We start from the raw sequence: 27,258 nt of genomic DNA on the forward strand, positions 1-27,258 counted from the left end.
AAAAGATACTAAAGCAGACACTTTCTGTAAACATCTGGTATCCTCACAAAGCTTGTCCAAGTCCCATCTCACACTGTTCCTTTTTAAAAGAAGGGATATCAGAACGGCGAGGGTGAGCCATGTGCCAAAGGTCAGGGTCCACTCTGCTCTGGGGGCTGCTCATACGCAGCTGGTGGCCCGAGGCTTCGATGCTGAGGGTTACACTCCAAATGATGAGTCACCACTGCCAGCCCTGGACAGTGGGACAGGCCTTTGTCATTCATAGTCATCCACGGGGTCCTGGACGGCCAGGCTGAGGCCCCAGCCAGATGCAGACCACGTTCCAGGCAGGGTAGTGGGACTCAGCGAGGACCTCTGGTGGGCCTGTCAGCTGAGGGCCACCCCGGTGAGCCAGACCAACCCTTCTCAGGAAAAGGCTGCACCATCTGAAATGCTGATCATTTCGTTCTCCTGGTTAAAATGCTCCCCATCTGCCTTGGCCAGGTGGCTCAGTTGGTTGGAGTATCATCCCAAACACCAAAAGGTTGCGGGTTTGATCCCTGATCGAGGGACATGCGGGAGGCAACCGATCAATGTTTCTCACATTGATGTTTCTCTCTCTCCCTTCCTCTCTAAAATCAATAAAAACATATCCTCAGGTGAGAATTAATTTGATTTTTGATTTCCCTATCTGCTGGAGGAGGAAGCCCACACTCGGTGGCTCAGGAGGCCCTAGAGCATCCGGCCCCGTTTCCTTCCCCGCCTCATCTCCACCACCTTCCTCAGTCACGTGCTCGGCTGTCCTAGCTGTCGGCACTTGGCAGCATCGCGCTGTCCCTTCCTCCCTGCCTTTGTACGCACTGTCCTCGCCACCCAGAACATCCTCCTTCCCACCCACTAGGCCATCTTCATGGAAAAAATTCCTGCTTGACCTTCAAGAGGCAGCTCAGAATCTTCTCCAGGAGCCTTTGGACCAGCGGGCTGCCTTGGCTGCCCCTCGTCTGGTCACACCACTGGTAATCATCTGTCTGTACACCCGGGCCCCTCGGCCGTGACCTCCTCAGAGGCCAAGGCCATCTGAGTGTCCCCGGCACCCCCTGGCAGGGCCTGGCTCAGAGTAAGTGCTCGGTAAATATTTATTGAACAATTGTTCCCTCCACCTGGAACTCTCTCTCCATGCCACCATATGTCCAACCTCAACCCATCTGTCTGGGCCCGTTAAGCCGGATTCTCCAAGAAATGTCTTTGCCGAGTCACAGTTTAATTTAATCTTACACCCTCACCTTTTATCAAGGGCCCACGTGTGGGGCTCAAGCTGCCGACTGCAGAATGACTCAGTGTCTCCTATAAAGCACTGTTGTCCAGTCTGTGACTTAGTGCCCCTGAGATAAAGGGCCAGGGGAGGAGCCTACTGGGGTTCAGGAAAGGGGCCGCACTGTCCCCAGAACTGCCTCCTGCTTCCCTCCAGCAGGCCGTGGTCACCAAGGGAGCCACTCTGGTGTTCTTTTCAACCTTGGCTGCCGGGGAGATGGAGCCAAATTCAACACCTGGGCAATGGCCATCTTATCTCAGGTTCCTGAGGATTATCTCTTCTACCGATCATTTGTGTTTATTTCTCTAACTGTCCTGTGTGTTCGGGCTTTGCTGTGTGCTGCCTCAGGCCCTTTGGGAGAGGGAGCAAGATGTAAGCTCCAGATTAAGTTATTGAAATGAGATCGCCAGGTGAGATTTAATTGGAAGGGTACGCCAGAGAGGCGCTTTAAGGTCCCGGCTGGGCCCGGGCTGTGGGCAGCACTGGGGACCGTGCATGGCAGAAGGGCTCCGCCAGCCACCGCCGTGTTTCTGCAGTACCGCGTGTCAGAGGCATCTTAGTGTCGTGAGTGATTGATGTATTTCATGCTCCTTGTTGGCGTCCCTTGTGCCTTCAGGACGCACTTGGGCTCCGGAGGCCCCTCAGGACACAAAGCAAAAGAGACTGCACCACCGTGGTCACCAAGGGACAGCCCTGGAGTGGAAAAGTCTGGTCTCTGCCTGTCCGGAGTTCTCCAGGGGAGGGGCTGTTTCCTAGAAATTCTCAAGTGCACGGAGCAGACAGCTGGGAAACTGTCTGTGATCCTGGCATCTTCTGACCGCTGTGTGTCTTGGTGAAGCTATTCCAGTTCTTGAGCAAAGACAGCCTTTAAATTTTGATGGTTTTCCACCCATCCACATCAGCACAAACACAGGCCGTGGCACCCACAGAGACATCCCCTCTTTTCGCGGAGGGGGAGGGAATTCCAACCCAAGAACCTCTGTAAATGGTGTGTCAACCAGGTGCTCCTTCAGCCTTTCCAGGGCTGCTGTGCTCAGGCTTCCTCGAGGACCAAGTCTGACGGGCAAGACTAGGCCCACAGAGTGGGCTGTTACCAACAGCACCTCCTCCATGACATGTGGTTTGAAGTGTGAGTTACTGTGCTGAGGTGCTGGCCATCCTTTTCTAAAGTATGAGCTAGGATTGAGCTTGGATGTAATGTCCCACAGAGGGTGAAAAAGTGAGTGAGAACATGGATTAGTCAGGGTGTGCTAGGTTTTGCTGTGGTAACAACAAAAGAAGGGCAACTCAGCAGGGATGGGGAATGTCTGGCCCGCAGGTGTTATAAGGCCCATGAAATCAATACCAGCTAATATCACAACCTATCAAATTAGCCTGACCCAATGGAGCAGGCTAATTTTTAAGTTGATAATTTTGTATGGCCCATGAATGATGTTATAAATATCCAAATAGCCCTTGGCAGAAAAAAGGTTCCCCACCCCTGGATTACAACAATAAAGGTTCTTTGTTCATCATAACACTTGCCCATGGAGGGTCAGCTGTGGCTTGCCCCCTAAGCAGGCTAACTCCAGGACATAGCTGGTGGGGCACCTTTTGGGGCAGTTTTTGTGGCACCAGGAAAGAGTACATGGCAGAATGTGCCCTGACTTTTAAAGTGTCCACTCCAAAGTGTCACATGTCACTTCCACTCATATTTCATTGGCCAGAACATGTTAAGTCTCCATGCATGAGTTTGGTGGGGGCAGGGAAGAACAGTCCTACGATATACCCAGAAGAGAGAGAAGCAGATATTGATGTCCAGCCATGATGACCACTTTGGTCAAGTCCATCCAACTTCCTATCACTGTCACAAACACTGCCCCATCCACTAGAAAGTGAGCTTCATGAGAACACAGGAAGAGGGGCGGTTGCATTTTATTTACTGTTGTATCCCCAGCACCTGGAAAAGAGCCTGCCACATAGCACATACTCAATACATAATATTGGTTGACTAGTTGAATGACTCCAGCCTTAGAGTCATCTTATGGGGTATTCTCTGAGAAGTTCTGCCCTAGTCCTGCAGACCCTACTGCCAAATCCTATCCTAATCCATCACTCCTTCCCGTCTCCACTGCTACCCCTGAGGTCCAAAGCACCACCATGTCATCACTGGTATCCAGAAAGGGGCGCTATGAGCTACAGCGACAGTTGGCACACAATGGACTAGAGGGGGGCTGAGGGTAAACAGCCACCTTCATTGTTTAAGCCACTGGGTTATTGCTTATTGTTGTTGTTACAAATTGTAACTGTCTAAGCAGGCTCTCTGCTCCCACTCATTGCCTCTCCCCAGCCATTCTCACACGGCAGAGGAATCTTTTTTTTTAGATATAATTCACATGCCATAAAATTCACAGTTTTAAAATGAACAATACAATGGTTTTTAGTGCATTCATAAAATTGTGCAGCCATCCACACTAATTCCATAAAATTTGTATCACCCCGAAAGGAAACCCTGTTCCTTCTACCCGTGAATCCCCATTACCCCTTTCCTCCAGCCCCTGGCAACTACAAATCTATTTGTGGAAATGCCTACTCTGGACATTTCCTGTCAACAGATTCTTACAGTATGTGGGGCTTTTTTATGCCTGGCTTCTTTCACTTAGCATAGTGTTTTTAAAGTTCTTCCATGTTGTAGCCTGTGTCAGTACTCCATTCCTTTTCGTGGCTGAGTAATATTCCTTTGTATTGATATACCACATTTTGTTTCTCCATTCATCAGTTGATGGATATTTGGGTTGTTTTCACTTTTTGAATTCCACTACTATTAATAATGCTGTTATGAACATTCATATGTATATGTTTTTGTGGGAATATATGTTTCCATTCTCTTGGTTATATACATAGGTATAGAATTGCCTGTTTCTGTGGCAACTCTGTTTAACATTTTTAGGAACTACCAGACAGTGCCACAGTGGTTGCACCATTTTGCATTCCCACCAGCAATGTATGAGGGTTCCAGTGACTCCACATGATCACCAACATTTGTTATTGATCTGCCTTTTTGACCATAGCCATCCTATCAGATGTGAGGAGGTGTCTCACTGTGGTTTTGATGAGAGTGACTATCAAAGGACTAGTGATGTGGATCATCTTGTCATGTTTTTATTGGCCATTTGCACAGGAGAAATGTCGTTTCAAGTCCTTTGCCTGTTTTTAATTGAATTGTTGTTGAGTTATGAGAGTTCTTTATATATTCTGGATACTAGACCCTTGTCAGATACATGATTGGCAAACATTTTTCTCCCATTCTGAGTTGTCTTTTCACTTCCCCACCAGTATCCTGTGACACACATAAAAAGTAATGTTGATGAAGTTCGATTTATCTGTGTTTTCTTTCGTTGTATGTGCTTTAGGTACCCCAGTTAAGTAACCATTACCTGACTCAGGTTATAAAGATTCATAACACTTGGGTTTCCTTCTGAGTTCGACAATACTGCTCTTATATTTAGGTGTTTGGTACATTTTTAGTTAATTTTTGTATATGGTGTAAGGGAGTGGTACAAATTAGTTCCTTTGCATGTGGATATCTAGTTGCCCAAGCACCTTATTGGAAAGAATGTTCTTTCCTCATTGACTACTCTTCAAATGCCTATTGACAATCAGTTGAGCATTGATGTGTGGTTCTTTCTGGCCTCCTGACTCTGCTCCATCCATCTACATGCCTATCGTTAGGCTAGCACCACACTGCCTTGCTGACTGGCACTATGCTAAGCTTCGAGACTGGGAAGTGTGAGTCCTCCAACTTAGTTCTTTTTCAATATTGTTCTGGCTATTTAGAGTCCCTTGAGATTCCAAATGAATTACAGGATCTGTTTTTCCATGTCAGCAAAAGAGGCATCAGGATTTTCATAGAGGTTGCACTGATGTATACACTCAGGGAGAATTGCTATGTTAACTCAATATTAACAAGTCCTAACTGGCCTCTGCCATTCCGTCTCACCTCGCCCTGCTTCTTCATCACATCCTTCGTCCCTCTGCTCTTGCCTGTGTTCTGTCTTCCTCCGCTAGAACGTGAACTCCATGAAATAGGGGCCTGTCTCTCCTGCTCAGTGCTTCGACCCCACAGCCTCCCATAGGTCTGGCAGGCACATAGTAGGTACTCAATATACGTTGTTTGAATAGACAAGTAAATGATGAGCAAAGGAATGCATGAATGAATGGATGAGTGAACGAATGACCAAGCTTCCACGTCATGACTCTTGTCAGCATTGACTACCTGCTCAGGTGGTACAGTTGCCCAGTAGCTGGTTTAAATTATAGGATGAGTATGTTGAGTCTGAAAAGAAAATTAAGTAATATTTTAAATAGAGGAAGATTTTTCAATAATTTGAAAGATAATTTAGAGTTGTGGTTCTCAATCCTGGCTACATCACCCAGAAGAGATATTTTTGAAAATACTGGTACTCAGGTCACACACACACACACACACACACACACACACACACACACTCTAATTTAATTGGTTTGGAAATTGGGATTTTTTAGAGGTTGCCATGGGTTCAAGTGTGCAGCCAGGGTTGAACTTTCTGGACCAGACCTTCACCAATCTCCAGGGAGGGCCCAGGACTGCACTTTAGATACCAAAGTTAGAAACAGACTCGGGGCAATATATTGAAGGCTAAAGGGTAAGGGAAGAAAAGCCTGAATCCAGGAAACCTGAAGTCCTACCAACCCTCAGCCCAGCCCCGCTGGAGAACATGATGGGGACCAGTGACATCAACTCAGAGAGAGGCCCACCCGGGAAGGTTCACGTGTGCAGACCCCACAGAGCTGAATGAGCCCCCTGGTCTCGCATTTTTCTGAAAACCCTTAAATCATCCTTGGAATCATTGTTTGCCCGGTGGAAGACAGAGCGAGGAATCGGAAGAAGGAAACGCTACAAGACGTCTGTCTCTCAGCACCGTTCGTTGAAGGTGAGAGGCAGAGGGTGAGCGAGTTGCAGCCCAGAGCTTTAGGCGGGTTGACACACCCACCTGAGTTGCAGGAAGCCACCAACCACAGAAACCACGAGGGGCCGGGGCACCCACAGGGGCTCTGAGATGGAACAGCCAGCCACGTGGGGGGTGTTGATTATTTTCTGCTGTTGGAATTTCTCTGTAAAGTGACAGTGGATTAAACTCCAAATACTGAGTCATTTTCACCTTCACATAGGATGGAATACTTAATATGACCCAGAGATGCTTAGTTCAGTTCAGAGACACGGACACAGCCTGTGGGCCCTTCCTAAGAGCACAGGAGACAGCAGTCATCTCTGGGGCTGCCCAGTTCTCGGTCCCAGCCCACCGCTCCCTTGCCCTTCTCCAGACTGGGACCCTAACCCCTTGGGCACAGGTACTCAACACCTGGCAAACACGTACTGCAATAATAAGAGTGCCTCACATTTCTGCAGCATGCACAGTTTGCCAAGCACCTTGACATCCCCACTGTAGAGAGGAGGAAACTAAGGCTGGAGGTGAGCTGACAGGCCCACGATGACCTCGCTGCACATCGGAACTGTTCCCAGCCAGGCCACGCGGTGTTAGGTAGCTGGGGATCGATTCATGCTTCCTGCTTCTTTCCACATCAGTTCTGAGTTTTACTTGGGTTTGTTTTAGAGAAACATTCTCTTCATTGATGCTTTCAAAGTCATTAACCTCCATTAAGTGTAGTGTTCCCTTATAAATGTTTAAACCTCTTTCACATCTGTGATTATCTGGTTGGTATTGCATAAGAGGGAAGCACCTACGAGCAAATATTCAAACCCAGCAAATATCTGAGAGCACTGTGCCTGGTCCAGCCTCATCCTCAGGAGCAGGTCTGCTCAGCTTTCATCCAGGATTTCAATGAAGCCGTGTGGTCTTGATAATAATAATAGCAATAGCTGTTGTTGAGGCGTGCTCTGTGCTGGACACCGTTCCATGTGCCTTACCTGCTCAGCTCAGTCCTCACAAGCCCATGACGCAGTCACCATTGTTACCCTCAGCCTATAGATGAGGAAACTGAGGCACATAGGGGTTAAATGACATGCCCACAATCACACAGTAGAGAAATAGGTAGCATTTAGCCCAAAGGGGTCAAGCAAATGGACTCCAGACTTAAGCTCGACTTCGGATCCCAGCTCAGCCACTGGCTATGTGAAGTCAGGGAAGTATAGCAGGTTGAATTGTGAGCCCTCAAAAGCTATGTCCACATCCTTATCCCTGGAACGTGTGTCTGCAATCTTCTACAGAAAAAGGGTCCTTGCAGATGTAATTAAAGATCTTAAGACGGCATCATCCTTATAAGAAACAGAAGTAGAGAAGACACAGACACAGAGGAGAGGGTCGTGTGAAGAGGGACACAGAGATGAGCGTGATGCAGCCACACGCCAAGGAGTGCCTGGATCCCCCAGCAGCTGGACGAGGCACCGGATTCCCCCTTGGAGCCTTCAGAGGGAGCACAGCCCTGTGACACCTTGATTTCGGACTTCTGGCTTCCGGAACTTTTTGCACAAATACATTTCCATTGTTTTCAGACAACCAGTTTGAGGACATTTTTATAGCAACCCTAGAAAACTAATACAGTGAGTGACTTTGCTTCTGAGGGTCAGTTTCTTTATCCATATTATGGGTCTAGACATTAATATGGGGCTCTGGGGAGGATTAGAAGGGGCAGTGCCTGTAAAAGGCTCACCCTGTGCCCAGCATGTCAAGGGTGCTTCATGAGTGTTAGCTATTTTATGGAGCATCGTTTATCATCTGGCCCTTGGCCGCCCTGCTTCTGAGCTGTCTCAGAGCTGGTCCCTCATCTTGCTCTTTTCCTGTGTCTGACTCCTTGTCAATGGGCCCCCTGAGACCAGCCCAGCACAGCCCTGGCTCAGCAATCCCAAAGGAATCGAATCTGCAAACAGACACAAGCTGCGTGCCCCCCTCCTCTGAGCCACTGTCTCCAGAGCTGCCGAAGCCAGATTGTGAACATCCACCGTGGTGTTTAACATTTCACGCAAGTCAGCTTCTTACATGAGTCGGACACAGAAGGCTTGGAGAATTAAACCAAGAGCGGCTGGAGTGAGTCCTGCCAACAGGTATGGGTGATTTTCCTGCGTCGCTCATCTCTTCCTTCCTTATCTGTGTCTCACAGCAGACAGGAAGCTGGCTGACAAGAGATTGTGTGTTTATACCAATTATTAAAAATATATGGCAGGCCTCTGGAAATGCATTTCCATGCCAAGGAAATGGAAATGCACTATGAGCCTTGGGAGAATGATGGGGTGGCCATAAACACTGCGATCTAAAGTTTTGATCCATATTCTGCCACCTCCTAGCTATGTGACCTTGGGTGAGTGACTCACCCTCTCTGAGCCCCAGTGCTCATGAGAAAAAATCCATCCCTCCCTCACAGGCTTACCATGAGCATTAACTGGGACCACACGTTCAAGTGCCTAGCACTAATCATATATATGGCCTTTTAGTGTCTGGCACTTTCGCCGAACATGATTTCGTTTATGAAATGTCCAAAATAGGTAAAGCCATAGAGACGAAGTAGATTGGGGCTGTGGAGGGGAATAGGAGTGACCGGTAGGGGATGATGAAAATAATGTGGTATTAGATAGTGGTGATGGTTGAACAACATTGGAAATATACTAAGAACCACTGATTGTATACTTTAAAGTAGTTAAAATGGTGAATTGTATCTCAATTTTAAAAACAACAACAGGAAAGGGTACATGGGGCATGCCAGGTACAGGGCAGGCATTCCAGAAAGGGTAGGAAGCAGGAGAAACGCAAGCGTCCCATGCACCTGCTCATAATGCGTTGTATTCTCCTGCTGTCCACAGCTTTAGGGGGCTACACGATTGTCAGCCCTAATCCCAACACTGTTCGTGAGGATGATTTTGGTTACAAGTAATTCAAACTGGAGCACACAGTAAAGGGAATGCATTGGCATTCTGTAAAGGTCCAGAGGTTATATGGACTTCAGGCACAGTTTGATCAGGGATTAGTTCCTTTGTCTCTGTCTTCCTCCATATATGACATATGTCATCACACTGGCTTCCCGTATATTATGGAGATATGAAAAGAAAGATGCATTTCATCTAGAAGGACCATAGAATGTTCTTTGGACAACAGAGAATTTTAGCTGAGCTTTTTTAAAATCTTTATTGTTATTAGTATTACAGATGTTCCCCATTTTTCCCCCACTGCTCCCTTCCTCCCAGTTCCCGCTCTGTCCCAAGCCTTCACCACTCTATTGTCTGTGTCCATGGGCAATGCATATATGCATATAAATTCTTTGGTTAACCTCTTCCCGCCTTCCCTCCCCGCTTCTCTCTGAGCTTCGTCAGCCTGATCCATGTTTCCATGCCTCTGTTTCTATTTTGTTCATCAGTTTATTTTGTTCATTAGATTCTACATATAAGTGACATCATGTGATATTTGTCTTTCTCTGACTGGCTTACTTCTCTTAGCATAATACTCTCCAGGTCCCTCCATGTCATCTCAAAGGATAAGAGATCTTTCTTTCTTACAGCTGCATAGTGTTCCATTGTGTAAATATACCACAGGTTTTTTTATCCACTCATCTACTGATGGACACTTGGACTGGTTTCCAGATCTTAGCCATTGTGAATAACACTGTTATGAACATGGGGGTGCATATATTCTTTCTGATTGGTGTTTTGGGATTCTTAGGATTTATTCCTAGAAGTGGGATCACTAGGTCAAACAGCAGTTAGCTGAGCTTTAAATGATGAGCAAAACCTCAAGGAGAAGGTATCGGAGGCAATGGCATTCCAAGTTGATGAAAATTCTTGAGCAGGAAAGTATAGACTATGTGTGGGAAGAGTTCAGGAATTAGTAGAATGTGGCTACTTGTGGGTAGAGAGTAGGTACAGGGCTGGAGGGAGCTGGAATTTCAGCAGCCGAACAACATGGTGAGCTCTTCACCGAAGTTCACCATGGTTATGAGATACAGTCGTCTCTCGTTTATTGTTGTTAATCCGTTCCAGACTCTAGCAGTTGCACCTGGCGTTGAAGGATTCCTGGGGTGCTCGAATACATAGGCCTACAGTCCATATGTACAGTAATTTTAATTTTAACTGTAATACAGGGGGTGTATAATTGACTCAGACAGCCGAGCATACACTGTATCATTTTCACTATCTCAATCAACTGTTTAATGAATATATTTGAAAAATCCACGACAGAGTGAAGCCACGAAAGTCGAGGCACGTAGTGGCGAGGGACGACTATATATAAAGAATCCTACTTCGCTGAAACTCATTTATCGCGGTAGGATCTGGAATTGATTAACCACGATAATCGAGGGCCGACTGTAATATTATGGCATCGTTGTTACTATTCTTGATGATATTGTGGTTATGTAGGACTACACATTCATTCATGCTGAAGTGTCTTGGCATCTGAGGTTTACTTTCACATGGTTTGGGGAGGAGTGTATGTGTGTGTGTGTGTGCACGTGTGCGTGGAAAGAGAGAGAACAGATACGGCAAAATGTTAGCAACTGTTGACTCCTGGAGAAAAGTGCCCAAGTATTCACTGTACTATTCAGATTTGCTGTTTGAAAATAAATATTTTCATAAATGTTTGAGAAAGGAAAAAAGTCAGGGTGGGAAGACAGACCCCTCGGGGAGGAACAGGTGGGGAGATGGTGTGAGGGCCAGAGCGCGTGGGCTAAGTGGCGGAGCTAAGTGTCCTGCTGGTGAGACGGGCAGAGGCCCGAGGCCCAGGGCTCAGGGCAAGTGGGCGTGCTGATGAGGGAGGCACAGTAGCCCCAAGACTCTGAGCTTCCACCTGAGGCCTAAGAGGACCTTGGCTCCAGGAACAGAGCTGGAAGGTGGCCAAGGAGGAGCAGGAAGAGAAGAAGCCTTGTAGGAGGGTCATTTTTGCCTTGTCAGCAATCACTTGTCTGTGTAACTAGTGTTGACTCAGAATTTCAGAACTTGATATGAATTAAGAAATCGCCCAAACAGATCCCTCATTTCTCTGATGGGGAAACTGAGGAACAGACTCAACCCAAATCCCAGAGCACGTGTTTCACCTTCCTGCCCTTCCTCGAAACACCCCAGGAACCAGACAAGGAGAAGCAGCATGAGGGAGCATGAGTTTGTCTGTCTTTCTTAATGAAAACTTCGAAACATTTTCCGAACTTAGGTGTTATCGGGGAGCTTTCTCTTGGGTGGTTGGCCATGGGGGGATAATAGTGGTCCCAGCTGACCCTGTCGGAGCCATTCACTCGGGCCAAGCACTGGTCTGTGGACTTTACATATATCTGTCCGGTCAGTCCTCAAAACTATGAAGAGGTCCTATGTTTAGACCCATTTTACAGATGGCAACAATGAGGTTAAAGTGTTGCTGCAGGTCCCATCATTTGTGAGTGGCAGAGTTGGGACCGGAGCTCACCTGGTACGGGTCTCCCATCCCAGTCTGAGCGCCTCCCCACGTTCTCGGTTCTGGCGGACTGATTGCTTGAGCCGATTCTTTTGCCAGGGAGAAGTTTAACAGCAATTTCTGGCCCCAGCCTCATGGGTATTTTTGCAGTAAGTCAAGGCCTATTTATTACTCATAGAATATTTTGGGGGTCTGTGATAAAAAAAAAATGCAAAACTTCATTTCACATCCCTGCTACCCTGCTCATTTTTTAAATAACCCTCTCTTATCAGCCTCCTGGCAGCTTTTGCGTTTCCTGTGCATGTTAATTACTTTATTAATTATGTTGATATCTTTGGTTCTGCCCAGCATATCTTGGTGCTTTTTGTTTCCAATGTGCACCCATTCTGCCTTGTTCCTTGGCATGTGCATGCCCCGTTTCTGTTTCTAAAAGGGATTCTGTGAGCCTCGGTAAACACATGGCTTTCAATTAGTCATGCAATCATCATCCCATTTTCCTCTCAGCCACGGCACTAACAGTGTTTTTAACATTCCCCTGAACAGAGGCGCATTGTGTGCAGTTTCTGACATTGTTCCTCAAGCCTGTTTTCTCTTCAGGTTACAGCTGAGATCCCCACAGCCTAGGACTGAGGGAGGGGATGATGAACAGGAGATGTAAGGGCAGGGCAGGAATTGAAGCCTGGGGTCGACAGATAGGGCTTTGTGAGATGAGACTAGAGGTTGACCTGGGACTAACTCTTGGGAGGGCTTGAATGTTAAGCTGGGAATTTTAGACTTTATCCTAAAAGCCAACGTCTTTCCAAAGTATATGACATAAATATTTACCCCATTAGCTGTCCCAAAATAAAAGGGGGTGGAAGGCTTTCATGATCCACAAGTTTAAGAAATCCCAGAAATTACACAACTGCCTCTTGAGCTTTAGCAAGTTAAAGGCTCTGAAAAGTCCTGCAGTTTAATATTTTAACTAACAATTTTAATTAGCATTTTCAAAACTTCTTTGGCCATGGAACCCTGTCTCACAGTGCATGTTCGCATCGACACACTCTGAGGGCTGTAACCTAGAACGTGCTGCTGGGGGTACAAGGAGCCCCGGCCGGTTTGAGCAGGAGCCCAGACTGCTTTAGTAGCAGTGGCCGCGGCGCAGTCCGCGTGGGGATGCCCTAAACAGGGGAGACGAGGCAGGCCCTGCACAGTTCAAGCAAAACCAAATGAGGATTTAAACCAAAGTTTCAAGTATTTCAGTGTTTTCTTTTGATATTATTTCAAGCTGCACTGTTGTTTTAAAATTGGAAAATCAGTATTGCTATAATCAATCAGAACACAAGGATTTCACTCAGGCATAACATCCGAATGAGAAAAGCAATCTGTGCGATCTTCCATCTTCAGAGGCGGCGTCTAGCCCAACGGGGTGTTGGAACACAATAGCCATTTGTTTCTGCAAATCACCAGAGTTCATCGAGGCTTTCCAGTCCCACAGACCCAGAGTCAGGTCCGAGGCCCACACCTTATTATCTCTGTGACCCTGGGCAAACAGCTTCACTTCTCTGTGGCTTCGTTTTTCCCTACAGTAAAGAGAAAGAATAATCTTTTTCTCACAGCTTCAAGGATGGCATGAGGTGACATGGACAAAGTCCTTAGCACAGTGCCCGACGTGATAATATGAAAACAAATGGAATTGCCCTTCTATATTCATCAGGATGGGCTGGACCAAGCTGTAGTAATAAAGAACCCCTAAAGCTCAGCAACAAAATGCATGAAAGGTCTGTTTCTCTCTCAAACAAAGTCCACTTTTAAATCCAGGAGGCCTCCAGGGGAACCATCTTCAGGGATCCGAGCCTGGACATGAGGCACCACACAGATCTCTTGACAGCTCTTCCAGGCTTAGCCCACAGGGTCAAACAGCACTTCCTCCCATCGCCCACTGGCCAGAACCAGTCAGATGACCCCTAACTGTGGTGAGCAAATGGGATGTCAGGGAAGCACCAACCTCTGCCACTCCTTCATTCCCTGAGCCTCAGTTTCCCCATCTGTAAAATAGGGCTGATACTTCTGTCCTACCTTGCGTGGGATTGTTATGGGGGCACGTGTGGTTATATATGTGGAAAATGCTAAAGTGAACGTTAGAGGCGATTACATGCTTATTTTTTGCTGTGCCAAAGCCATGTCACAACTTTGGTTCATAGGAAAAACATTCAACCTCAGTTCTCCTTAAATCTGCATTCCTGTTCTTTTTATTTTTTTAAGGTTTTTTATTGATTTTAAGAGAAAGAGGAAGGAGAGAGAAAGAGAGAGAGAAACATGTATGTGATGAGAGTGAAACATCTATCAGCTGCCTCCTGCACACCCCCTACCAGGGATCCAGCCCACAATCCGGGCATAGGCCCTGACCAGGAATCGAGCCAGTGACCTTTCGGTGCACAGGACAATACCCAACCAACTGAGCCACCTGGCCAGGGCTCTACAGTTCCTGTTCTTATTCTCCCACCCTGTCTTATTTCTGGATTGCCCACTTCTCCTCTCTAATTTGGGTCTTTAAAAAAAAAAATTTGATGAGACCATTAAGGCCACCCACCAGTAGCCCTTGGTGGCCTATTTTTGGATTGCACACTTAAGCACATCCTGTGTGGAAAAGGAGGCCCTGAAATGTCATGAGGGGTGACAGGACCACCAGTGCATTTTTCCTGGACCATGGAAAGAACTCTCAGGGGCTCTGCATCACAGGATACATAGTTCCTTAGATCCCCAAGGGACATGAGATGCACACACATGTGTGTGAGTGTGTGTGTACATGACTTTGCATGTGAGTGTGTATGTGACTGTGTGTGTGTGTGTGTGAGACTGTGTATGTGTGTGGCTGTGTGTGTGTGTGGCTGTGTGCGTGTGGCTCTGTGTGTGTGTGTGTGTGTGTGTGAGTGTGTGTCCCCCATGCATCAGTATTCTCTTACATGTGGACAGCAACCATGTGGACCGCCAAGCTCCATGATGTAGTTTTGCTGCCAAATAACCAATGCAAGTTCAGGAGACAGTCCCAGGTGCATAAGGCTCCAGGCACAGGGAGGGGACATAAGTCTTACCCTGCCCAGGTCCCCTTGGAGACTTGTAGTTTCAGATGGGCCCCAGACCCTGTGGAGATAGTGACAAGATGAAGTGTGCCCAGGGTGGGGAAAGAATAGGAGCTGTGCCATGTAAGAAGGATTGATGTCAACCAGCAACAAGAAGGTTCAAAGTGGCACAATCACTGTCTCTAAGCTTCAAAGGGGCTGTCCTGGGGCCAAGAGGAGCCACGACCTGCAGGGCCCCAGAAGACAGAGCTGGGACCCATGGAGGAGGTTCTGGTGATACAGATTTCAGCTTAGAATGAGGAAGAACAGGGGAGGTGGGGGAGGGATGAACCACAGAACTTATACGCATGTATGCATGAACAGTGGACATGGACAACAATCTGGGGAAGGGGCAGGGAGGGGAGTGGGAGGGGGGAATCAGTGGGGGGAAAAGGAGAATCATCTGTAACAAAAATTAATCAATAAAAAAAAAAAAAAAAAGAATGAGGAAGAACATTCACATTTTAGTCTGACCGATCCCAAAATGAACTGGGCTTCCTTAGGAGGTAGTAAGTGTCTCATCATTAGAGGTATGCAAAGAAAGGCTGGACAACCTCTTGGCAGGGAAGCACACTAAGGAAGGGAAGTGAAAGATGATGCTTGAATGAATCTCTTCAAGCCCTAAAGTTCTGTGATCGCACAAAATAGAATAATTGAATAGTGTGACCTCAAAAGATATATTTATATTTATACAGATTTACATATTTGTTGTTAATGGGTGTGTTCGATGAGTTGAGAACAGTTTCGAGGTTATAATGAATTGGAGCCTCATGTTCACGCTGGAAACTCCAACATCGGTGCAGGGAAGAAAGCATTGGCAGGGCACAAGGAAACTAGCCCAGAAAAATGAGCCCGGCTGCAGAGCGAGGGGGCATGCATGCTCTCCCGGGCCTGTGGCTGCCCGGGGAGTCCTGCTCGCGGCCAGCAGCGACAGCGACACCAATTACAGCATCCAATTTTGGAACCGTCTTTGCAGCACTGCACTTTTGGGGCTCCCAACTCACTTGCCTCCCTGAATGACAACAGGCAAATGAAATGGATGTTTTGTTCTTGAGCGCTTTACTGCAGGCATGAGCGTCTGGGCGATGTAGCCTTTTGTCTTCCGGGCTCTTGCTGGACGCTCAGAACAACCCTCAAAGCAGGTGACACCAGCATTTCTCCGAGGAGAACCTGGGGCTCAGACCTGGGTCAGAGCCCTGGTCCAGAGGCAAGGCCCCTGGCTGTCGGTTACACCAGAGCACTGCGCTGTTGTCCTGCTGCCTTTAGCCAAGGGCAAACTGGAACCTGAGCTGCAGCAGGGAACACGAGAGGGAACACTTGAGGCTCGTCCAGGCAGCCAGCTTCCTTTCTCCTTGCTGAGCAGGGACTCCCAGAATTAGCCCACGTTCCAGGGAGGAGCACGAACAATGGAAAGGGCCCTGGGCTGGGAGTCAGGACACTGGGCTCACGTGCCAGGTCCTCAGGTTTCTTGCTGTGTGACCTTGGGTGATTACAGCCTATTCCGGGGCTGTACCCTCTGTGAGAAATGGAAACGGGACCGGTGGCCCTCCTGAAGTCCTTGACATTGAAAACCATAAGACCGAGGCAGGCGCACAGCAGTGGTGGACTGTAGTCCCTCTGTCCAGGATCCCACACGCTCCAGCTTCCTGACTCACAGCCTCTCCGCTGTCACCCTAGTTCTGTCACCTCCCATGTCACCAGGCTGGGCTTGGGCTTGACAGCAGGGAGTCTCTGTGAGCCACCAGCCAGGCCGTGCACTGAGCTAGCAGCAGACCCCACGAGAGGATGAGAGACAGGCCAGGCTGAGAAGGGCCAGCGCAGCTGCCTGGGACCTGGACTGGGAGGCCCAGAGCTGGGTAGTTCTGGATTGGGGGTGTAAAGCCATGGTTAGGGGAGTTAGGCAGACCTGGGTTCCAGTTCCAGGTCTGTGTTAGAGCCCACTCCTGTGGCGATTATTCGGATGAAACGGGACAGTGTGTGTGGCACATTTAGCCAGAACCTGGCTTACAGTGAGCAGTGTGGGGTGAGGGGCAGAGGAAGAGCAGTTGGTGGGAGGGACGTGGGAGTGCTGAGGGAGGAGGGAGACCTGGAGATCAGTGGACCGCCCCGGGGGAAGGGGGAGAGGCAGGAAGCACTGGGGCCCCAGAGGGCTGGGCGGAGAGGACCTGGGAGATTCCAGACAGCGGAGTGGGTGCAGAGCACACAGTGCTGGAGGAAAGGGCACCCCAGGACACCGCACAGTCAGGGACCCGGCCGGGAGGGCATGGGGCCTGGCCGCAGATGACATGGTGGGAGTTGAGGGTGGAAAGTATTATGTGGGGTCCAATCACAGAGGGACCCAACGACTGTTCCCTCGTGAAGCTCTTGTTTTTGTTTATTCTCAGGGTTTAATTAACAGCATCTCATAATCTTACTGTATTGTATCAACATCTGTGGGACACAAGTTTCCTTTCTCTTCATCCCTTTGTGTCTTTTCATTGTTCTGTTTACCCTGCCCGCCCCCAGAGCCCCCCACATGTCCCCCAGACCTGCATGGGACCCTCCCGCCTCTGCCTGCTGCCCAGACACCGAGCTGCGTGGGGCCAGGCCGGCCAGGGCTGCAGGAAGAGAGTGTCCTGCTCCCAGGGTGGAGGCGGTGTGGCCGCAGGCATTCCCACAGGCGCCCTGGGAAACACGGGCCTGCGGGTTTCTGCCGGCCAGGTCGGGGCACGAGGCATCCGCGCACCCCGGTTCTGCTAAGGGTGTGTGAAAGCCAGACTTCAGGAGCCATGCCTGGGAAACACGTTCTTCGGTCTGGTGCTGCACCATGGGATCCCCGAATGTTGGCACGTGAGGGACCTTGCCCAAGATTGGCTCCAGACCGTTCCACTCCATGATCTCTTCTGCAAAAGTGAAGTGACCATGTGAATAGCTAGTTAGCCGATGTTCCGTGCATCCCAGTGCCAGCTGAGGCCACAGGGGTCTTGGTATCTGGAAGAACTGCCTCACACCCCCGAGGTGGGGACACCCAGAACGTCCTGCGCCTGCCAGGGGTTTGGGCCTTCCCTAGCCTTTCCGGTGGGTACAGCCCAGGTCCTGGTTCACAGACGTTCTCTCCCTTCCACCCCACATCACCCAGGGCAAGTCACAAGCCCTTTGCCAGGCTCACCAGCGCCCCCTCTTGCTCATCAAGCATTTCCTGAATTTTAGTAGGACTTCCAGAAGGTGCAGAAGTCTTTGGGGAAGGACCATGTGGCCCAGCCAGCTTCCCTCCTCCCTGCCTCTCTTCTGTCTCCTCTTGATTCTGTCCTCCCGCCTCCCTGTCCCGGCTCCCGCAGAGGCTTGGGCTCCTCAGAACACGAGGTGCCCATGGCACTGCCCTCCCTGAGCTGGCACATTCCACCGACGCTGTGGCTCTCCCGGGGGGTCCCCGTCCGGCAGCCCCTCCCCCAGCCCTCGGGTGCAGCTGGGCCTTCCTCGCACATCAGCTGTTCTCCGGCTCCACGCAGTCTCGCCCAGGTCTTCACCAACTTAACAGGGACAGCTGTCACCCTTACTTCAGCAGTCTCCTTAAAATTAAAAGCTCTTCCACGCACTCACTGGACTCTGGACGGAGGACTGGAGACACGCTGGACGGCCAGCCCCCGAGGCAGGCCCTGTGCTGCCCAGGGTCTCATTTCCAAAAGAAGCCAGGATCGGGGTGTTCAAGTCAATCACCTGAGTGCTAAGTACTGACTGAGATGCCATTCACTGTGCCTCACGAGAGCCCCCCATGGCCCAGCGCCTCTTGGCTGTGGATTCAGCGGTCATACCTGTGAGCTGTCCTGCTCCGGACTTGCCCCAGAGGTCCCGACAAAGGCCCAAGGAGAAGAGGGGCACCCCTGAAGGCCCACCTCCTAGGGAGAGAACAGAGCCAGGCCCCAAGGAAGGGATGACAAACAGCTGAGATGCACCCCCACCTACTTTGCAGGAAAGAGGTTTGGCTTCACTTTGCCTCTGCCTTGCTGTGTCGCCTTAGGCAAGTCTCTTGTCCTCTCTGAGCCTGTTTCCTCACCTGTAACCTGGGTATAAAATTCCTGGCTCCTTCGCCCACAAGGCTGGCCCCTCCCGTGCCCACCCGCAGATGGTCTGGTGCACTGGGCGTGGGCTAGTCAGGACACCCGCGTCTGGGTCTGCACTCAGTCACCCTGCCGCTAGAGTCCTTTCTGAGCCTGTTTCTCCAGCTATAGCACGAGGAATTGGACGAGTGCACCATCCTCTCAGTGTTTGGAAATGGGAGTCGGGGAGGGAGGTGTAGACCGTCACGGTGACCAGAGGACATTCCTGGGTTTGGTGCCCAAGCGCCACGGGTCTGCGTGCCCTGCACGGAACAGGGGCGCCCCTCACGGGAAGAGCCGCGCCGCCCCGCAGGGCACCGTGCCGGACGTGCCCCGCCGAGAAGCCCTGCGGGCGATCTCGCAGGCCCCTTCCACACCTGAGATTCTGGAAACATCCACTCAAACTCCTAATCAGACATTCTCTAAAAAACATTCTTACCTTGGAATGACAGCTTCTAGCTTTGCTGCCTCAGAGATGTGAGGCTGCTGCTGCTGAGATAAGCAGCCCAGCCCCGGAGGGATCTGGAAGGTTCCTCCCGGCTCCAGCGGTCTGTGTCTCTGCGGTTGCAGATAATGATGATGTGTTACACACAGGAGCAGGCTTTCCACTCTCTGAAGCCGGCTAAACACCCCGTTACCCCCTTTGATTGTCTTGCCAACGCTAGGAGGTTGCAGATGAGGAAATCATGGCTCAGAAAGGCTTAGAGATGTGTTCAAAGTCAGGCAGCTGGACTTGGGGTCTGAACCAGGTGCCCTTCCCCTCCCTGCCCAGGCTCTCTTGATGGGACCCCCGTCTCCCCCAGAGAGGTTGTGTCGACTCACGTGCCTTCCCAGGAGAAGGGAAGCCTCTCTAGACTGAAACACAGCCCACAGGTTAGGCACCCTCCCCTCCCCCACCATCATTTATATACACACTTACCTACCAACTTGACTGTATATTTCCAAAATCAAATTTGAAATTTAAGGGGAAAAAAGGCAGGAATGTGCCAGAAAACAAGTTCTGAGAGCAACTTCTGAGAAGTGGTCAGAAGGTGGAGCACCCCCTCCTTCAAAGAAGCACTGGCTAGGTGGGGCCTGAGAGCCCCCCACGCAGTGACAGCATGAGAGACCAAGTGCCCCCCGGTCACAGGGAAAGCCCATGGCACCCTGCATGCCTTCCACCCAGACTCCTCACCTTCCCTGCCCAGCCTTACACAGGACACGCAGAAGCACTGTACCACCGGGGCCTGGTCCAGGGTCCAAACACACAGATAGGCAGTGTCGAGCCTGACCTTGTGCTAGGCTGTCGTTCTGCCAGAGGTGTGCGAGTGACAAAGGAATCTTCGCTCTTAACCGAAGATCTGCTAAGTGAGGACCAGATGTCGCCCTGTGGGTTAGGATCCTTTAAGGCCTTGCTGCCCACGGGGCAGTCCCTGGACAGCAGCATCCTGTCACCTGGGAGCGTGTTCGAGCTGCAGCACCCACACCTGCCGACCATCTGCATGCTAACGAGCTCCCTGGGTGGTTCGTGTGTTGGCCCCGCACTTGTTACACACTCCAGCCACACTGGCCTCCTTTTGCTTCCTAAAATATGACAGAGTCTTTGTCATTTCAGGTCCTTCCTACTTACTGTTCCCTCTCCTAGGAACGTTCTCCCCCTAGATGCTCACATGGCTGGTCTTTCTCATCACAGAGTCTTTGTCATTTCAGGTCCTTCCCACTTACTGTTCCCTCTCCTAGGAACGTTCTCCCCCTAGACTCTCACATGGCTGGTCTTTCTCATCACTCAGGTCTCAGACTAAATGTCACCCCTGCAGAGGAGCCTTCCCAGACCGTGTGATCCGCAGTAGGTCCCCTGCTAGCACTCCTCAAGGTGCCGGATGCCTCCCTTTAGGCACACATTGCACCGCAGTGCTCTTAGCTGCGCCGTGTGGCTCGTCAGCCTTCTGCGCCCTCCACTGGAAGGTGCGCTCCGGGAAGGTGGGCATCCTCCATCCGATACACCTGGGCCTCAGCATGGAGTACAGTGCTGGGCACACAGTCAGCACAGGAGAAATGTTGATTGAGTTTTCCTGAACCTGTCAGTGTAGGACAATACAGTCGACCCTTCATTGTTCAGGCTCCCAGTAACTATACTGTAAATTAGCCCATGGGCTCACTCTGCAAATTAGTAACTGGGGTCTTGGAAAAGGTGGGGACTTGCCCAAGGTCACCCAGCGAGTCTATAGCAGGACCAAGGCTTTGACCTTTCAGGAGTCAAGGCCTCAACTCATGCCCAGCCACCCTCTCGATCGGTCTGTCCACTTACGCAGCCTGACAAAGCAGGATGTTTGCAGGGGCCATGACCTACATTGTGAGTAATTGCGTTCTGCAGAGGGACTCTCAGGCCAGCTGCTCTCCTCTCAATGCGCAGATGGGGGAGACTGTCTCCCAGCAGCTTCTGCATGCCTCCCGCTGAGCAGCGGCTGGACCAGGAGTCAGGTGTGAGCTCTCGCAGCCTCCCCGCCACGGACAGGCGTGGCCTCTCTGCGGGGCACTGCACCCCATCAGGCGGGAAGAGCATTTCATTGGCTTGAGTCCAGCTTGCAGCACCTTCAGAGCCTTCACAGTGCTCCAGGGCTTCAGGGAGGACTCTATCGAACGTTAGCAATGAAGTCATCCCTCCCACCAGCACCTCACCCTTTGTAGAGCAGGTTTATACCCACTGTCTCCGTGGAATTTGGCAGGATGCTTTGAGAGAGGCAGGGAAGGCTGGGAAGAGCACATGGTGAGGGCAGAAAAGGCACTGGTTTGGGAGTCAGACAGACCTGGGTTTGAATTTCAGCGCTGACACTTTCTAGCTAGAGATTTGGGGCAAGTTACTTAACTTCACTGTGCCTCGGTTTTCTCAACTGTAAAATGAGTACAATATCCTACTGAATTCTTACAAGGCTTTGACCAGAGCTCGTAGCTCAGCAACTAGATATCAGTGTCACTCCTGACAAGCAGCTCTTGGTGCCCTTAGGGTGGCTTTACTGGTGGAGCCCACCCACTCTCCTTCTGAGGCTGGAGTCATCCTGATCTTGCTAGAGTGAAGGCCCATGAGGACAGGGCTCTCGTCAGTCCTGGGGATCGCTTCATTCCCCTTGCCCAGAAGGACTCCTGGCAAATGGTAGTGCTTGAGAGTTATGTATGAAATGAATGAGTGAATGATTACTTAGGTAATTGTCCAAGTGAGAAGCAAGGAAGGAAGAAAAATAGAGAAGAGAAAAAAGCAAGTTGAAAGTTCTTGTAGGCCAGTATCCAGAGCAAGGGAAACCTTCTTAGGCCAGTGGAGATGCTGTAGTCCACAGCTGGCTGGGGAAGGGGGCCTGAGTCTTGGCTCAGACCCTGATGTGAGGTCCCAGCTTGGCACCTGTAGGGGTCAATGCCCTGTGCTCACTGGCCTTGGGCTGCGTGGCTGGCCCACAGTAGAGCAGGGTGAATGGGGTGGGCAGGCACCGCCTGGGCCCTTCAGCTCCTCTGTAGTAACTCCCTACCCTACCCCATCGCCACTACCCTGGAAGGGGGTTGGGGGGTCCTCATGGTGCCTGGAAATCTGACCTTGTTGAGGCCAGTGGGTGCTGAGGGCTTCATCACTTACAGCCTCAGGAGCCGGAGCAGTAGCTCTGTTTGCCCAGCAGAGGATGATGCACAGCTGCTGGCCAGACTCTCCGCACAGTTCTTTGGTGTCCTCTAGTGGCACTCTGGTGCACGACAATGACGCCAAGTAAGCGCTCAGGTGGTATCCGTGCTCCCTGCCCCCTCCCATTGCTCAGTCAGGTGCATCTCTCCTGTGTGTGACTGCTCAGACCACTCTGAACTCCAGTCTCAGGCACGACCAAGACGGATAAGACAAGAAGAGCGGGCAATGTTCACTACCAAGGAGATCGTTGTGCTTATTTCTGGATCAGAGCCTGGGGAGATGGTGTAGAGGCATCTCTGCCCACCCTCGGGACCACTGACTTTCCTGGGAACAAAGCAGCCCTCAGTTCCCTGCTGCCCTCCCAGCTCTGCAGCCAAGGCTGGCTAACGTTTATGGAGATGGGTGAGGGCTAAAAGACCAGATTAAGAATTAGGATTTCAGGATTCAAAGAGATCAGAGCAGACCAAGATGACGGCTGGGGTGGGGAGGGGGTTACAAAACAGGGAAAGGTAACCAGGCTGGAATGTCAGCTGCAGAAGGGGGAAGACAGAGCTAGCAGCAGTTGGATAAAAATTACCTGATGGGGTCTTAGTCAATCCTAAGGAACATCTGAATCGCTGGTGGAAGGTAGTTACTTAGAAAGCCAAGGAGCCCGGCTGGTGTGGCTCAGTGGTTGAGCATTGACCCATGCACTAAGAGGCTGCCGGTTCGATTCCCAGTCAGGGCACATTCCCAGGTTGTGGGCCCTGATCCCCAGTGAGGGGCATACAGGAGGCGGCCAATCAATGTTCTCTCTCATCGATGTTTCTATCTCTCTCTCCCTCTCTCCACCTCTCTCTTCCTCTCTCTAAAATCAATAAAGAAAAAAAAAATTTTTTTTAAAGGAAGCCAAGGAGATCTAGAGCAAGGGTACAAGTGGACTTGCTTTCACCAGGTGGTTGAGCTCGAACCTAGACCTACAAATCAATGGTAAACTCGAGCAGGTTAAAGGACCAGGTCGATGTGTGGGAGGAGGTGGTGTGTACCTTCACTGTGGCTCTCCCCCTCCTGAAGAAGGGTGTGCAGACTCAAGGAGGGAGCTTCAGATTATTCTGGGGAGCCCGAGAGGAAAGACCAATGGGTGGAGGTCCAGGAGGAGAAGGTTCTGGTTCAATAAAAGAACTGCACAAGCATCTCACCAAGAGTGGAGGGAGGGGTCTGTCGTGGGGGCATACACCAGACAACCAGGGCCAGCTTCCTGTGAATGGAGTTATCATCGCGTTGAACAGGGTCTATGACAGAATCAGTCCTCTACACGTAGAATCTAAGAATTCATCATAAATTAGTGCTTTTCATTGTAGAACAGACAGGATCATCGTTAACGGGTTTACTCTTCAGGCATGACCGTGCCGGGCCTGTGCTGCTGCATTCTGATGTCTGCTTGGTTGTCAGATCTGCCACTAAGTCACTGTTGACCTTGGGACCAAGCCCTTTCTCGGTCTCCTCAGTTAATGAAAGGACATCAGGAAACTCCCCTCACCCTTAGTTGAATCCAGTTCAGCTCCTGGGTGGGCAGCAGTGGAGGGGAAATCTCTAGCCTTGGCCACGCCCACTATGGTTCCTGGAGATCACATTCCCTTGGGTGGCTCTCGCTAGTACCCACTGCCACCACTGCAGAGGCTTCAGGCTCCTCCCCCCTCTGGCATCCCAGCCTACATGTGGCGTCAGAACTGTAGAGGCCGAGCTAAGGCTTTCTGTGGCTTTAGACAACACAAGGGAAATCAAGCCTTAGAGAGCACGCAACTGTATGAGCTGGTTACTAGATGGCCTAAACCCACAAGCCCCACACCTCCAGCACGCTGGCTTCCATGCGGGAGTACCATCTTTCCCCAACTCATAGGTGCCCCGGACGTTGCTGCCCCAAAGGCCAAGCCTAGAGAACAAGGCCAAGAGAAATAGGGTTTCCATCCTCCACCTGCCTGAGGCCTGCCTTCTACCTCACCAAAGTGCCCCTTCTTCCTCGTGACTGACCCTGGGAATGCCTGCCTACCCTTACCCTCCAGCATCTGGCTTTACCCTGGGCCTCAACAGGACAGCATTCTGAACACAGTTCTTTGAGGAGATACCCTAAGTGGGATCTGTTCCAGAGACAAACAGGTTTGCAAAGTAATCTTCCACTTTATTTAATAAATTTATTAGTAGTGTATAGATGTAGCAATTCTGAAACTATTTTGTGTTTATTTGTAGGAGTAAACAAATGAGAATAGTTTGATGTTATTGGAAACCAGTGTTCTCACTGTAGAAGGAGAAAGATTGCAAATATGGAATAGAGGGAGGCAAGCAAGAACCCTGTGGTGTTAGAGCTTATATGTATGTATATCTCTAGATGGATGAGAGAAAGATAGAGATAGATGAAATGATGATGCATGGATGGATGATACATACATACATACATGGACCTAGAAGTAATACCCCAGAAACAGTGAGCACACCTGGTACCCAGATATTGGTTTCTAAATACCAGTCTCTGCTAAAAAGAACCAGGACTCCTTGGAAAAAATGGCTAATTCTAACTCTGGGGCAAGGAAAGTGTGAGGAGAGATGGGAACATCTTGTGCCAAGAAGTAGGAAAGTGCTCAAAAATTTATGGAGACAGCCCAGCCGGTGTGGCTCAGTGATTGAGCATTGACCTGTGCACCGAGAGGTCATTGGTTTGATTCCTGGTCACAGTACATGCCTGGGTTGCAGGCTCCATCCCAGTAAGAGGTATGTAGGGGGCAGTCAATCAATGTTGATGCCTCTCCCATCCATGTGTCTATCTCTCCCTCTCCCTTCCCCTCTCTCTAAAAAATCAATAAAAACATTTTTTTAAATTATGGAGAAACTTTGAAAAAACAGAAGACAGTATGAAGAAGTTTTCCATTAGTCAGACCTGGAAAAAATTGAGCATAAAAATGAAAAATCTTATTACTGGATTATAAAACACTGAATTAAAAAGAAACCTACAAGTCCATACTGATAAATATTTTTCTAAATGAGCCAAAAGGGAAGATCTTGTTTACAGTAGAATGCCAAGTATTTAAATGGAATCATAGTGTTAGAAAATCACCATTTTGCTACCACCAAAATAATGTGACTCAGGTAAGAATCATCAATGAATGCTGAAACCACTGAGTTAATGTTTGTGGGGGAACAAGATACTCACACTGGCTCAAAGTGTCTCCCACAGATTATTTATTAATTATGAGAGGGAAATGGTACCTTTGAAGTGGAGAGTTCTGGCAGACATCACCTCAACCAAGTGATCAGTTAACATCACCAGTAATGGGACAAATGGCATCAGGTGCCCCTGCAGTGAAGCATCGAGGAGGCCACACATCACTGGCATAGGACCCCTGCCAAGAACGCATAACCCAAATCCATGCAAACACTTTCAGACAAACCCAAATTGAAGGACATCCTACAAAATAACTAAACCGAAAACTTCAAAAATATCAGTGACATGTAAAACCAAAGTGGGCTGAGGACCCGTGAGGGGTTCAAGGAGCCTAAAGGCATGACAAGTGAATATAATACGTGGTCCCAGACTGGATCCTGTTTTGGAAAACCACAATTGCCTTAAAAGACGTTATTAGGACAATTGATGAACTTTGAAAATGGATGGTATATTAGATAATATACTGTATCAATGTTCAATTTCCTGGATTTGGTTAACTGTGTGTGATTATGTAAGAGAATCTCCTTGTTCTTAGGAAATACATGCTAGGGGTGAAGGGTCAGGATGTCCGCATCTTATTCTCAATGATGCAGGAAAAATACAGGGTGGGGCAAAGGTAGGTTTCCAGTTGTAAGTATGGGAAACACAGTTTATTTTTCTATTATTTATTATTGTATTATTTTTCATATGAAGAACTGCAAACCTTTTTGTTTGTTTGTGTTTTGTTTTCTTTTGTTTTTTTTTGTTACGTGCCCCTAGTGGGAACCGAATCTGGGACTCTCTGGTCCGCAGGCCGACACTGCAACCACTGAGCCAAACTGGCCAGGGCTGCAAACCTACTTTTGCCCCACCCTCTGTATGTACAGTATATATTTTTTTATTACCTGGGTGTCTTTCTTCTCTTGCCACCTCCTGCCTGATTCTCTCCCAGAGTTTCCCAGTTCTCATTCCTGAGCTTGGGTAGGGTCCTCTCTACCACCTGTCTTGGGCAGAGCATTCTGCACCATGAAACCTCACAGGCCTCTGACCAGCCTCCGGATTGGCTGCCTAGGGTCAGGTGCCTACCCTTTGTCCAATCAGCTCTGACCCCAGATGGATCATGATAGGTGACATGGCTACCACCACAGCTCCCTTAATGGGTGGTAGGCAAGAAGGTCTCCTTCGAAGGGCTTGATTGGCCCCGTGATTGGCTCAGCCAGTAGATCTGTATTCCCAGCTCCCCAAATTAATTCCAGAGATACCTAAAGGCCTCCTGACCTAATCGTGTGCCTCATTCTCACCCTCACTCTTTCAACAAATGTTACAGATGCCTGCTTTGGGCCAGGTCCGTGCTAGGTTCTACGGGCACAGGAGTGACCTAGTCCCTACCCTCAGGAGCTCTGACTCAAGTTAGAAGGGCATAAAGAACATATATAACTTTAGTGCAGGCTAGATCATGATCAATAAACGGAAGGCAGTCAACGCTTGCTGAGGCCCACCCCCATGGGGACATAGAGGTGGGAAATGAGGTGGGGTCCAAAAAGCCATAGCTAGTGCCACAGAGGA

General features: G+C 49.6%; 1 protein-coding gene across 1 annotated transcript in view; it reads left to right on the top strand.

Moving 5' to 3' along the window:
* Window positions 1-27,258, top strand: part of GABBR2 (gamma-aminobutyric acid type B receptor subunit 2) — a 342,974-nt gene that overhangs the window by 298,496 nt on the left and 17,220 nt on the right. The gene's annotated exons all lie outside the window — the stretch shown is intronic.

The sequence above is a fragment of the Molossus molossus genome, unplaced genomic scaffold, assembly GCF_014108415.1.
Source record: "Molossus molossus isolate mMolMol1 unplaced genomic scaffold, mMolMol1.p scaffold_m16_p_14, whole genome shotgun sequence".
NCBI classification, from domain to species: domain Eukaryota; kingdom Metazoa; phylum Chordata; class Mammalia; order Chiroptera; family Molossidae; genus Molossus; species Molossus molossus.